The sequence below is a fragment of the Mastomys coucha genome, chromosome X, assembly GCF_008632895.1.
Source record: "Mastomys coucha isolate ucsf_1 chromosome X, UCSF_Mcou_1, whole genome shotgun sequence".
In the NCBI taxonomy this organism is placed as follows: domain Eukaryota; kingdom Metazoa; phylum Chordata; class Mammalia; order Rodentia; family Muridae; genus Mastomys; species Mastomys coucha.
Genome location: NC_045030.1, coordinates 14,862,600 through 14,873,077, shown reverse-complemented (window position 1 = coordinate 14,873,077; position 10,478 = coordinate 14,862,600). Strand labels below are relative to the sequence as shown.

At 42.2% G+C, this 10,478-nt stretch overlaps 1 long non-coding RNA gene across 2 annotated transcripts; it reads right to left on the bottom strand.

The window, feature by feature from the left end:
- Window positions 1–565: 565 nt before the first annotated feature.
- On the bottom strand, window positions 566–10,460 carry LOC116091935. Of its 2 annotated transcripts, XR_004119117.1 has the most exons (4): window positions 10,225–10,460; window positions 7,889–8,155; window positions 6,999–7,116; window positions 566–634 (listed from the first exon to the last, which is right to left on the bottom strand). It is a non-coding gene; the product is annotated as an uncharacterized LOC116091935 (long non-coding RNA). The 2 variants fall into 2 exon arrangements; XR_004119116.1 differs by lacking the exon at window positions 566–634 and having other exon boundaries at window positions 6,168–7,116.
- Between the last annotated feature and the right edge of the window lie 18 nt (window positions 10,461–10,478).

Sequence of the window (10,478 nt, the reverse complement as noted above, 5' to 3'; positions counted from 1 at the left end):
AGTTATTAGCCAGGCAAATGGAGGCAGAGCACTTTTAGCTAAATGCTGCTATGTGTAACTTAGTATTTCCTAAGGGAGTTTCCTCGTCAATCTTTTTTACTGTCAGTTTTACTGCTTCAAGTTTCTCCTGAATGAATACAACCCTCTGAAAGGAAACATAACCAGGGCTTAAAGCACAAGCACCAGGCACGTTCATCTGTTTGCAGATAGAGGCTGTATTTGCCTTGCATGCTCTGGAGTGCCCCCTTCTTGTATAATCAGAGCATCGGGGTTTCTTGACCTTGACAATGGGAACTCCCTGAAACCCTCAGAAAATAACATGGCTACAGCTCCCTCCTTTTGTGCGGGACCAATTGACAGATGTCTACAGATCCCAAACTCTTGTCATTTGTTTGGCAAGTCCTGCTGCATCCCATACAAAATTTCTGTGACGGAATCAAGTTGTCCTCCAAGGGATAACCAAGGCAGGCACATCTAGAACTCCCCAAAATGGATGAATGCGGTGCACAGAAGTGGGCATAGTCCCAAATTGAGGTCCCAGTTACCTGGCAGGCTCAGTCAGGAAGGAGGTTCGCTTGAGCCTAGGCAAGATGTGAAGGACAGCCTGACTGACACAGCAAGATCCTGTCTCTTTCTAAAAAAGAAAAAGAAGAAAAGCAAACAATACAGGTGTGCAGACAAAGAAGAAAGGATAGGGAACATCATTTTCAAGCCAGGCATGGTAACATGTGCTTGTAATATCAACACTAGGAAGACTGAAGCAGGAGGAACATGGCAGGGGTGGGGTGGGGTGGGTGGCATCCTCAGTTACAATTTATCGAGATTCTGCCTTGAGGAGACATGGGGAGGAAGGAAGGGAGGAAAAAGAAATTTAGTGCTAATTACAAAGAGACCCCTCTCTGATCACCTTTGCTCATTAGGATTTGTATGGCCTAGCACATAGCCTACTAGAGTCTTGGGGTCCTGACTAGCACAAGCCATGGGGTTTTGAATGGAACAGCCTGTCCAGATAGGGCCCTTCTGTAGACACAAACTGAATATCAGCATTGTGGTCCTTTTATCTGGTGAACAGCTACATCAATGGAGTGGGAAGCTCTCTGGATAGTATCTCATTTCTTCATGAAATGTTAAAGAGAGGCACTGGTGGTACGCACTTCAGAAGTTCCATTTAAAGGCAGGCAGGCTTAAGGGCAGCTTCCTCTCTGGTTTGACAGTTTATTTTTGTTGGTAGTGGTATGTGCTCAGTGTGATGTCTGTATGTATATATATACATATATGCAAGGGTGCATGTGCCTATGGGTGCACATGTGGAGGCCAGAGATTGGTGTCAGGTTTCTTGACTACTTTCTACCATTTTTTTTTTTTGTGACAGAGTCTCACATTGAACTTGGTAGAAACAGGGTGGCTAAACTGACTGGCAGGTGAACTCTGGGAATCTTTCTGGCTCTGCTTACCAGCTGTGGAGCTAGAGATGAACCACCACACAATGAGTGCTGGGGATCAAAGGCAGGCGCTAATGCTTGCATAATGCATCTTTACCCACCATCTTTAGCTATCTCCCCAGCACAAGATCCATCTTTTACGACATAAAATTGAACAATTCTAGTGGGTCCATAATCTTGATGAACATCAGAGACCTAATCTTGGTAGTTTCCGCCCTTCCAAAATGTTGCATCCATTGACTTTTAATCCAGTCAAGGATGAGCATCACCATGATCAAGTCTCTGTGTTAGAGGCACTGGGCTCATTTGTTCTTTGGAAGAAGTTGTTCTTAGAATGGTGGCAACAGTCTTCAAACAGTAAATATAGTTCTTGCTTTTAAAAGAGAGTCCTCAAGTCCAGCAGTTGGGTTGCTCAGTTTTAATCCCAGCACATGGGAGGCAGAAGCAGGTGGCTCTTGGTGAGTTCAAGGCTAGCCTAGGCTATAGTGTGAGCCCAAGAGAGAAATCCTGTCTTGAAAATCAAAACACACAGAGCAGCCCTGCTTTGAAAAACAAAACAAAAGGGAGAGAGAAAGACAGTCCTCCTTTGCCACAGATAGGACTAAAGATAATAAAAACAATGATTCTTATAGCTACGGGAAGGGGAAGATTAAGATTTTCCATCGCTGGAGAGAATCTTCAGTGGTGAAGAGCACTTATTATTTCTTGCAGAGAACATAGGTTCAGTTCCCTGAATCCACATCCGATGGCTCACAACTGCCTGTAACTTCCATTCCAGGATATGGAATGTCCCCTGACCTCTGTGGACACTCGCATCAAAATGGGGCTCATAAAAAAGCTCATGCAAGGTTGCAGGGAATCTGTGGCACGATAAGCTGCACAAGCTCACCTGTGCAGCTACATTCCCTGTCTGGGAAGGGCACACATCTATGGAGAAAGTACTCAGGAGAGTGCAAGCACACACAGAGAAAGAACCTCGCTCCTGAGCAAAGGAGGGGCTAGGTCCCAGATGCACTGCATCCTCATGGTGAAAATTCAAAGACTTCAAAATACCACGCTGGTTGGTGAGGTGGCTTAGTGGGTCCAACACAGAAATAGGATTTAGAGACTCAACGAAAAAACAGAATGTCCTCCTCAGCTTCCCGATTGAGACTTCCCACAAAGGTTAGCAAACTGTCAAAGATATGCAAAATGTCTAAGTGGAAGTAAATGGCTGTGTTGAAAGCTGCCACTCATTAGCATTTTAAAGCCCTAGAGTAGTGCTCAGTTACCAGGTACTCAGAAGTTTCTGTCTCCTTTGAACTGATAAGGGCTGATGCATATCTAAATAACATCAGCTGAGAAACTTTACAAAGAGAAGGCAGTGTACTGACTGGCAGACCCAAAGACAAGGAGAAGCAGTCAGGCACAAAAAGGGATCAGGGAAGATGGCAACAGGTATACAGCAAAAGAAAGAAATACAACCCAGCTTATAGGTTTGTCATAAATATAGTTTGAACTCTGTGTTGAGCACTTTACAATCTCAGCTACATGAGAAACAGAAGTAAGGGGGACATCATAGTCCAGTATTGGCAGCATAGCTGATAATTAGTCCTGGGAGGGAAGTATCAGCCTGAGATAGAAAGTAGGGTTCAGATACCTACCTAAAAGTATACAACAAAGATTGCTGCAAATCCAAAGCAAGGAACAAGGACTTATTTATTTAAGTACCTCAACATTGTAAAGGCCATATGTGACGAGCCCAACAGTAACTTAGAACACAGTTGTGAGAAACTGAAAGCTTTTAGCTGAGGACCAAGTCAGAGACTTGCACATCCTCTGCACTCCTCCTCACTCCGCACTTCCCTTCAGGAGCCTACTGAAAGCCCTAGCTACAGAGACTGAGAAATTTTGTTACTTCCATTAGCCTTGGAGGACATTATGCCAAGTGAATTACACCAGCACATATTAACAGGCACCACATGTTCTCACTTTTTTCCCCCTAGGTAATGAATGACCTGAAGATCACTCGGCATGAGCAGTCCAGTCCAGCATGAGCAGTATTAAGCCTGCTGGTGACCACCTGGAGAGAAACCCTTCTCACAGAGCAGCCTCCAAAGCATTTTACAGGAAGCTTTTAAAGGCCCAGAGCACAGAAAAACTACATCTTAGTTGGAAGTTGCAAGGGAAAGGAAAATAAACAAGCAGTTTAACAAAAGCCAAAGACATGCAGTTAGCTGGGGCATTTGGCCCCCAGGTTTCTAGAACAGGGTTGGGGATTTTCTTAAGCTTTTTTCATGGGAGTGGGGTAGAGCAGAGGGAGGGAAAGCCAGTTTCAGTTTCTGGTTAAAACAAAAGTGGCTCCAACTGAAACAAGATGGAGAAACGTTTGCCCTGTCACATTTTATATACTGAAACACAACTGAACTAGTCCTTAAAGCATTTCGTTTTATGTGCATTGGGGAGTACATACATGCATCTATGTAGAGGGAGCTGAGGACAAGTTTTCGGGAATTGATTCTCTCCTTCAACCCTGTGAGTCCCAGGAGTGAAACTCCTAGTTATCCAACTTGGTGGCAAGTACCTTCACCTGCTGAATCATCTCACCCACCCAAAAGAGTAAATTTAGATGTCTGCATCACCAAAGTTAGAAGAAATTGATATGATAGATATGCTAATTAATTTAGTCATTCCATATATATGGAATATATATACATATATATATATAAATAAATATCATCACTTTGTACCCCCAAAGATAATGTAATTATAATTTGTTGATTTATAACTTAAAAATTCTAGCTATGGGAAAAATAACTAAATTCTAAATACATTACATATACGTAGTACTTAATATAAAATTTTAATTATTTGTACATGGAAGTGTATAATCAAACCTAAATTACAACAGAGTTCTATAATTTCCTTCAATCAGAAGTCCAAAGATTATATACTATATTCATAAAACATTTATATTCAAAATAGGTAGTAAGGGTACTGGTTGACATCTATGATTCTATAACACTAGTTGGAAGTCGGAAGTCAATGGCAGGTTATTTCCTCGATGACTTGATTATTGAGGGAGGGTCTCTCACTTGAACCCAGAGTTTACCCATTCAGTTAGCTAGTCTAGGTAGGCCGCTTTCTCCAGGGATCTGCTCTTTCTGCTTCCTGAGGGCTGGGGTTAGAGGCAGGCTGCTACACTTGCGTAGCAATTATGGGGCCCTGGAGATCTGAACCTCTACCTTCATGCTTGTCCATCAAGCACTTTACATAGTGAACCATTTCCCCAGCTCAATACACAATTCTTTTTTTTCAATTTTATAATCACATTTTTATTGCTGTTTCACCAACTGAAGTCAGATATAAATACATACGTACTTGATACGCTCTTCATAACTTAGGAAAGGGTTGATTTTTGTGTTAGAAGTATATTTAAATTTGCCAAACTAAGAGGCAATCTAATTTGGAACAATTCATTTGGAATATTTTCAATAATTCTGGAAAGTAAGTACCTTAAACTACAAGTTCTGCTTTGAATTTTTTTTTTTTCGAGACAGGGTTTCTCTGTGTAGCTCTGGCTGTCCTGTAACTCACTCTGTAGACCAGGCTGGCCTCGAACTCAGAAACTCACCTGCCTCTGCCTCCCAAGTGCTGGGATTAAAGGTGTGCACCACCACTGCCTGGCTCTGCTTTGAATTCTAATTATAACGTTTTCAAAAGTCAAAGTGACATTAAACCTAAATTTGTCAGTATACAATTCTTAATACACATATTAAAAAATCTAAAGGCCATATGTTAGACAATTGTTTCAGTTGACTTTGCACCTTCAGACTTGGAGATAAGATTCCCACAAGGATATAGCAAGTTCTAATGTCTTCAAATGTTGCTACATTACTACTTAAGTCCTGTCAATTTATGGTTTATGTCATATACACTACATAAACAAATTTGTATCTTGTATCGTTCACAACATATTAACAGAATTATTAGAGAAACTGAACTGTCATAACCAAGGATGTAAGAGAATACACAGCTGTGATTGAGTACCAGTCAAGGACACAATTCTACTGTAAAAGTATGAGAACAGAAGTACTTTTAAAACTGATGGGTCTGGAGAGGTAGCTCAGGGGTTAAAAGTGTTTGTTCTTGCACAGGATCTGGGTTTGGTTCCCACTTCCCATACAGCAGCTCACAAACATCTGTAACTCCCATTGTAGGGAATATTAAGCCTTTTTGATCTCTGTAGTCACAGAGCATGCACATGGTGCACAGAAATACATAAGTAAAACATTTATATACATAAAAATTAAATCTTCAAAATAATTTAGAAATTGTGGCATATTTTATATGCACAACTGTCACTACAAATTGTAAGTTATAAAACTATTCCCCCGGGCTGGCGAGATGGCTTAGCCGGTAAGAGCACTGACTGCTCTTCCGAAGGTCCTGAGTTCTGATCCCATCAACCACATGGTGGCTCACAACCACCCGTGAAGAGTCTCAGACACCCTCTTCTGGTGCATCTGAAGACAGCTACAGTGACTACGCTGGAGCGAGTGGGACCTGAGCAAGTGGGACCAGAGTGAGCAGGACTGGAGTGGGGAGGGGGGCTGGAGAGAGCAGGGCCAGCAGAGGTCGTGAGTTCAATTCCCAGCAGCCACACACATGATAGCTCACGGCCATCTGTACAGCTACAGTATACTCATACACATGAAAAATAAAATAAATCTTTTTTAAAAAAAATCTACTCCCCCACCTATGGAATACGAACTCTACGCTCAAGAGAATCAAGGCCTCCTATAATTCAATGTCATCCCACCATTATGTAGTTGTAGATAAGCAAATGTCAAATTACATCACATCCATTTACGTATGTGTACAGGTGCACATATGTATGCAGATATGTAAGTGTGTGGAGGCCAGAAGACAACCTTGGATGTCATCTTCAGGAACCCTGACTACTTTGTTCTCACTGAACCTGGAATTTACTGATGCGACAGAATCCTCCTGGCTTAGCCTGGCCAGTGCTAGGACAACAGATTCACCCAGCTGCATCCAGCTTTTCCATGGGTGCTGAAAGCAAATTTTAGTCTTCATGCGTGTGAGGCAAGCATGTTCCTGACAGAGCTGGTCCCCTAGTCCTATGATTTTTGCTGCAGGAATCATTCTGGAATAAACACCCAATACGGATGAGAGGGAAAAGAGAGGAAATGTGTTTGCAGCGCATCCAAGCCAGGATGCATTCCTCCTTAGATCCAGTTTGCATTCTCGTTTTATACTCTAGAACTACCAAATGAGTTGACTGGTCAAGAGATTTTACAGAAGTGAGCATGGCAGTAAGTTGTTTAAAACACATCTAGTTGATAGATGTGAGTTTGTGTGGTTAGGTTGTAAAAGGACAATGACTCATTGTTTCTCCTGTTTCTTCTTGCCATTCTGTTTCAAGTAGCAAGTGATGTCATGCTTAGAAATGGGAAATTACAAGCAGTGCTTTAACAAAGGAAACTACTAATCAATCAATCAATCAATCAATCAATATCTGGAATAGAGAGCTGGCTCAGAGGTTTAGAGCACCTGTACTCTTAGGAGAACATCAGTTCAGTTCCTAGCACCCAAGATGCGAGACTCATAACCTCCTGTAGCTCCATCTCCAGATGATGATCTTCTGTGGCCTTCTGGCTTCTGTGGACACCTGCACACAAATACAGTCTACTCACAAACATATAAATGAAAATAAATCTGAAAAACTCATATGCACTTTCAAAATAATGGAACGGGTAGAATTCATTACTTTTAAAAGAATAAATATTTCACTGTAGGAAGCAAGTGGAGTATTGTTTGGCATGAGGATGGTCTTGCCAAGGACCAAGACCACAGTACCAGGGGAGTGGCAAAGCTTTCCTCAGATGAAGTTCTGAGGAATGGCAAACCCTTCCTTGAATCTGAATGCAAATCTTGAGAGTGTATACAGAGAATTTCACTGTAGCTTTCTTAGCTCCTCATATTTGCAGCCTGAAGACTGATCCCATACCAAGATTAACTAACCCTGCTTCCTTATTCAGCTGTATAAAATAACCCTGTCTGATTTTTCTTCTGTATGTAATAACCTTGCCTCCTTGTTCAGCTGTTAACTGTATATAATGAATACACTGTGCTTCTGGGGTGCTATGACTTCTCTATCAGAGTCCAGACTATGTGACCCGAGATTTTCTGTGTCCGTGTATTTGTTGGGTTTTTTGTTTTTTTTTTTGTTTGTTTTGTTTTGTTTTGTTTTTTCACTCCTTTACCTTCCCAGATAGGTCAATCCCTGAGGTCATATGAGGATGTAGCATCTATTTATGTTTATACCTGTTCTCAACCTGGGTCAGTGAAGTTTCTTTTTGTAAATTAATGCAAAATCTCACATCTGGACAATGTACAGATGTTGTGGTGTTCAAATCCACTGTGAAAGACCAATGACTTACCCCAATTCAAACTTAAATTAGATGATTTTATTCTTCCTGTTAGCTGAAGGGCAGAGTTAAGAAGCACACCTTGTCAAAGTGGAGGTTGGAGGGTTCTGAAGGCAGACATCAGAAAGATAGACATCATGTACAACTCTCCACGGATCCACAGCTGGGCAGGAAATTCGTTTTATTCCCCTCAGTTGTTTCTTCTCTTCCTGCTCTCCAAGGATCCACAGCTTGGCAGGAAATTCGTTTTATTCCCCTCAGTTGTTTCTTCTCTTCCTGCTATATAGTAATGAAAAGACCATTTCATCTCTTTCCCAGGGCGATAAGCAACTTTTACAGAAGCAAAGGCAGCTGTTGATACCTCACAGCCCATTGTCCTATTCTTATCTCACCTACAGTGTACTAGGTACTTACAGGCATTCTAGAGCAAAAAGTCAATGGCCCTTATGAGATGCCTATTAAGTTTCTTTAGTCATCACAGGGGACATGTGTGAATTATCACTCAGATCTGAGCACTGCAATGACTGAGCTAGAAGAGGTCATTTCTGAGCAGGAAAAAAAAACCCACAAAGCCATCAGTTTAGGGATGGAAGTCATGCCCTTACACTGAGAATGATTGTTGAGTGCTCATCCCTAACTGAGATATCCATATCATTCCATTCCAGGGCCAGGGAACACCATGGAAGAGGGGACAGAGAACTTCTTAAGAGCCAGAGTATGGGGATAAACACTGTGAAATGCCGTCTTGTGGATATAGTCTGGCTATGCAATCACAAACACACAGAAATCTAGCTAAAACCTGAATGAGGCTTAACACACATGTCCATGTATACACACACACACACACACACACACACACACACACACACACACAAGACATAGGATAGGAGAGCCAATAGTTGCGAATAAACAGGAAACAGCAAGGCTGAGTGAGAGACAGACAGAGTAAGGATCACAATACACATATGTACTAATTATTTAAAATAATTAAGAAAGAAAAATTACTTTAGAGTGGCTAAAACTCTCCTCTACAAAACCACTGACAAATTCTTCTTCTGAATTGTAGAAGAGAGATAGTTGGAAGGCCCTTTAGTGGTTGGGTGGTAGATGTATCATCCTCCTGGTAAATGCTAATAAGAAGCTGCTGGTTTCTTTGTTTTAGACAGGTAGACTTTACAACACCAACATCACCGCATAACTACCTGCAACTCCAGCAGAGCCAATTGCCCCATTCTGGCCTGTGCTCACTAGCTTGCTTACTTTGGCTGGTTCATCCTGCTTTTTTTTATTAGATATTTATATGTATTGTAAATAATATCTCCTTTCCCAGGTTCCCCTCCAAAAAGAAAAAAGAAAAAAATAAAATAAAAGAAAATAAAAAAACAAAAACTAAAACAAACCCCTGTTGCCTCCCACTTCCCCATGCCTGCCACCTCACCCTCTCCCACTTATTGGCCCTGGCATTCCCCTACACTGGGGCACAGAACCTACACAGGGCCAAGGGCCTCTCCTCCCATTGATGACCGACTTGACCATCCTCTGCTATACATATGCTGCTTCATCCTGCTTTCTTACAGAACCCAGCACCACGAGCCCAGGGATGGCACCACCTAGAAAAGGGCAGGTGCTCTCTCACAACAATCACTAATTGAGAAAATGCCTAACTGCTGCATCTCATTGAAGTGTTTCCTCAACTGTGGCTCCTTCCTCTCTGATGCCTCCTAGCTTGTGTCAAGTAGACACAAAAGCAGCTAGAAAGAGACCTTAGTTAATACCACCAGGCAGGCCAATCTTAACCTATGTGAATTGCTATTTGCAAAATGATGAAGGCATGGTCTCCCTTTTCTTTCCCTTTCCTACAGTTGAACTTACAGATTCTGTTTGTCACTTTTTCTTTTGTTCACACACTCCCATTGTTGGCAGCAAGGAAATTGTCTGCACAAAGCCAAAATGGGTCTCTTGTACAGCATTCAAGGACTAGTGGTTGAGCACCTGTTTGTCCCAAGCTGAAATTCCCTGCCTTACCTAGCAGCCAAAATGTAGATGTCTAGGTCTGCCCACACCTACTCCTGAACAGAGAACAAAATCACTGCAAAGGGGATTTTCATACCCTCCACATTAACAGGTTTCAGCTTGCAGTGCTCCCCAGACATCAGAAAATTGGGAATGGGGTTGGAGAAGGAAATGAAGACAATTTACACTGGGGTTTTGGAGGCTCACCGCTAGGGGCGGAGTGTATTCGCCATGTTAAAACCCCTCCCAGGCAAGCATTCCCTAGAAAGCTAAAAGCAGCCATAATTCAGCACTAATTATCATCCTGGTAGGTTCAACGGGTATTTTCTTCTTACCTGTTTGACAAACGTGAGTCCAATACTAGGGGTTCTCCGGTCCGCAAGTCTACTTGCCTGCCGTCTGTTTATGAGGTGTACCAGGAAGAAGCTCTCCTACTAAAAAGGAAAGATCCGCCAACATGGCTACCGCTGCGAGGAAGCACTTGGCGAACCTCCCCGAAAAGGGACTTATGGGTGAGTCCATGTCTTGAATTTCGGGGCGCTGAGGTTTATAATTTGGATAATATAGGTACAGCTTCCTGGAAACTGGC